General features: G+C 40.9%; 1 pseudogene across 1 annotated transcript in view; it reads right to left on the bottom strand.

Moving 5' to 3' along the window:
• Window positions 1-3,383: 3,383 nt before the first annotated feature.
• LOC119471778 overlaps window positions 3,384-4,051 on the bottom strand; it is a 26,334-nt pseudogene continuing 25,666 nt past the window's right edge. Inside the window, exon 6 of the transcript XR_005200862.1 lies at window positions 3,384-4,049. The product of XR_005200862.1 is annotated as a 40S ribosomal protein S3a-like (transcript). The remainder of the gene's footprint in view (window positions 4,050-4,051) is intronic.

Below are 4,051 nucleotides of genomic sequence, written 5' to 3'. Positions count from 1 at the left end.
CAAAGTAGACACACAAAGATAACCCACTGGCCTTGGGCAAAGAATTAATAACAGTTTGTACAGTATTTGCAGAGTGGCTTTCAAACTGAGGTGCCCAGATTCTAGTAGTAGTCTGCTATTATGCAAGAAGAAAATATAAAAACTGATATTTATGTTTATTTATGTCACTCCTTTAGTTTTTTTTTTTTTTCAGGCTTTATAAGTGTATATAATAGCGTGGTGGTACGTTTACATACTTTGTATTAAATTAGCAGACAATTTGTCAGTTCATGCTCAACTTTTTACTGATGGAGACTATTGACTTAACTCACTGCTCAGCACATAACGAGTGTTCAGTAAATGTTAACGATCATCAAAATAATATTTATAATTGTCCTAATATCATAATGAATAAGTCCAAAAGTATTAATTGTACTTTTCTGGTTTGTTTCCTTGTCACCACTGATGAGATTATATAGCCCACAAAAGTCAAAGATCAAAACAATCAGAGTGAATGGCCCATCAACTCAACCACACACACATGAATTTTAGGATCAGTGCCATACACACATGATATATAAAATAATAAATATAAATAATATATATATAAAATAATGAAATGCTTTTTATTATCATTTAAAAATACAGGAAGATAATAAAGTCCAAAAGAAAAGAATAGATATTAATTTTGATGTCCTCAGTGTGTAAACACTAACCACCTTGACAAATATTTGCTGTTGGACCAAAGTTAACATCTACTCAGTTTTCTTCTGTTTGTTGAAACCTCATTCATCTGAAGCACAGGATCTCTGAACTGTGGGAAATACAGACATCTCTGGGTTCCTCAAAGTGGCCAGGTCAAAGATTTAGGCATCTAATCTGGGAATGGCTCTCTCCAGCCAGGCCAGCTTCCCTGCCATTCTTTGCAAGGACTGTGTGTATGGCACTGGACTTATTTTCCCAGAAGCGCTTCTGGGACTGAAGTCTGCACAAAGGGGCTGTTAAATGTGTTTCCCTCCCTCCTGGCTCAGCTGGCTCCTAACCCTCAGGGCACATAGCTCATAGTTCCTATCAACTTTTCCCAAAGGACCCCCGGGCTCCTGCAGGAGCCAGTACTTCCCTGGAACAGGAAGCTCTATTTACACTGTCTTGGAGCCTGGTGCTCATCCATAAAAGGGAAAAGAGTCCTTTAGGAAAAGGGCAGGGTGCTTGGAAACTCTTTAAAAGTGAAAGCTTTGCAACCGGTTTCTGTTGTTTTACACTGTCGGTTAATACAATTTTTCAGAACACAAAAACACATGCCCTTTGGCTGAACAGTGCCTCTGAAAACCTGATGTGCCAGTAAACAAAAAATACAGAGAGATTTTCATGGGAATCTTCCAGAGTGCACACCCAGGTCAGATCATTGCTTCTTTAGCCCTAAAGAACGTAATTCCAGGCAGACATACTGGTTTACATGTCAATAATCAAACTGTACTTTAAATGAGGAAGAAGGGCTATCTAGGCTTTGGAATAGCATCATGTTTAGGTCAATGAATGATTTTTCCATTCTCCATGCAGGTGCCTATCATGTAACTTATGTTCTACCAGCTAACAGATATACTTGGTGAGTGATATGAATGTCAAATGAGCAAAAGATACACCAGGAAAAACTGCAGTTGGTGTGGGAGAGAGGGCTTTAAGAACTGGAGCTCTGTGGGGGATTCAATCATAATGGTCAATAAATAATCATAATTTAAATTTTGGCAATAAATGTTTGTGGCTTATATATTATTTATTTATTTAGAGACAGGGTTTCACTCTGTCACCCAGGCTGGAGTACAGTGGCACAATCACAGTTCACTGCAGCCTTGAAGTCCTGGGCTCAAACAGTCCTCCACCTCAGCCTCCCAAGTACCTGAGACTACAGGTGTGCACCACTATGCCTCGCTGAGTTTTTAATTGTTGATAGAGACAAGGTCTCGCAATATTACTCAGGCTGGCCTCAAACTCCTGAGCTGAAGCAGTTCTTCCACCTCAGCCTCCCAAATTGCTGGGATTATAGGCATGAGCCACCATGCCCAGCCTGTTCGTGGTTTATCATCAGTGGTAATTGCAAACAATTATTATCAATTGTTACAAGGCATTGGGTTAAGGGCTTTATACCTGTAAACTCTTTTAACCTTCATGATAACCTTGTGAGTTAGGCACTGTCAGAATTCCCAGTGTGCAGATGGCCCAGAGAGATTAAGTAACTTATCCAAAATCACAGTGAGTGGTGAAACCAGGATACAAACCCTGGTTATCTAGTCACATAGAAGATGCCCTAACCATTCTGTTTCACCACCTCTTACACTCTGTGCCTGACTCTGTTCCTAGCATTTTAACTTAACACAAATAATGTCGCAAATTTCACGAACTAAAATAGTCATTCAACCATTTTTTCATTTATTCTGTACCTGCTAGCACCTAGGACCATACCTAGGCTAAATATAGCGATTCTGACGTAATTGGGATTGCAGAGATACGCTAGAGGCTAGGATTTGAGCACCCAGCTGTGCCTGGTCAGATTTCACATCGATCTAGCTCCACATGCTATCCCTACACTGTACCCCACGCCCCACAGGCACCTCACTTCCACCCTGGGCTTTCACAGTCACACGTGACACGAGTTTCCCTGTCTGTCGCACCTGTTGATTTCAACTGCCTGGAGCGCGCTTCCCCAGAGTGTGCCGTCTGCGCATGCGCCGTTGATTTGTTGACCTGATGATGTAACCTTCTTGGGGCAGTCACTTCCCCAAACCTGCAAGACTCTTCCATCAAGGACCACCTGTGGAAAACACTTTAGGAGGCTGAAAAGTGTTGCGTTTTTTTGTTTTTTTTTTTTTTGTGGCGGCGAGGTGCGGTTCTGGTCATCTCAAAGTCATTGGTGACTTTAAGAAAATAATATTGAGGTGAAATGTGAAAGGTTTAGAAGATGAAAAAAAATGACAAGACAACTCCACTGAGAAATCTGACTATGAAGGGTAGCAATGAATAGGCCAACAGGTGAGGGGCGTAAGGCTGAAGGAGGGTTTTTGTTTATTGTTTCTGCAGTTTCTGCTACTGTGGTTAAGAGGATCGAGACCTTTGTCTGTTTAAGGGCTGAAGGGAATGGGTAGAGAGGAAGAAAAGGCGAAGGGAATAACTGACAGCTTAAGGTTTTGGAGATAGTAGCAATGGCCTCCCTTCATTGTGAAATTGCTTAAATGAGTTGTCTGTAACTGTCTTGCTTCTCTCTTCACCTTCTAATTCCTTCTCACCTCATTTCAATATGGCTTTTACTAAGGTCACCCATGCCATATTGCTGGGAACACAAAATCACTTCTCAGTACTTTAATGTCCAGAGCAGGATGGGAGATCAGTGTTTTTGTTTTTTTTTTTTCCACAAATAAGACTTTTTATTTGCCAATATTATAAGTCTGAACTTTAAACAGATTCTTGGACTGGTGGTTCATATCCATCAGCTCGTTCAACTTTAGCACCTGTCTCATCCCCAGTGGCTTTTCCAGAACTACTGCCTTCACCATGAAGCTCCACGAGTTTTCCCAATTCAAATTCAAACTTGGGCTTCTTCAGCATTTTTACTTTTCTGACGAAGACATCATGGAGAGGATAAATAGATTGGCAAGCCTTTTCTATGTCTTTTCCAATGCTGTCTGGAATCAACTTATTGACCACTTCTTTCAAGTCATTTGTCTGCACCTCTCAGGTCATGATTTCCATCATCTTCTTCCGGATTTGGCGGACCTGTTGGTGCTGAGCATAAGAGGTCTTCCGTATCTGATTGTTGCTTTTTTTAGTAAAACCAACACAGAACAGACGAAGCAAGTAACCATCGGTAGTCTTGACATCAACATGAGCTTCAGTCATTGTCTGTCATTTTTTGACCATGGAGCACATTTTGTCATGGTCAAAATGTGGCATCATCTTACGATCCATGCCATGGAAGTTAGTCAGGCAGTTTTTGCCCTGAACATCTTCAGTAATTAGCTTGAATTTCCTAAATGCAACTTCATCATTCTGCAAATCAGCAAGACTAACTTCAAACACT

Source organism: Cebus imitator, unplaced genomic scaffold (assembly GCF_001604975.1).
Source record: "Cebus imitator isolate Cc_AM_T3 unplaced genomic scaffold, Cebus_imitator-1.0 Scaffold73, whole genome shotgun sequence".
Classification (NCBI taxonomy): domain Eukaryota; kingdom Metazoa; phylum Chordata; class Mammalia; order Primates; family Cebidae; genus Cebus; species Cebus imitator.
The sequence above is the reverse complement of the archived record's forward strand: the minus strand, read 5'-3'. Positions and strand labels throughout refer to the sequence as shown.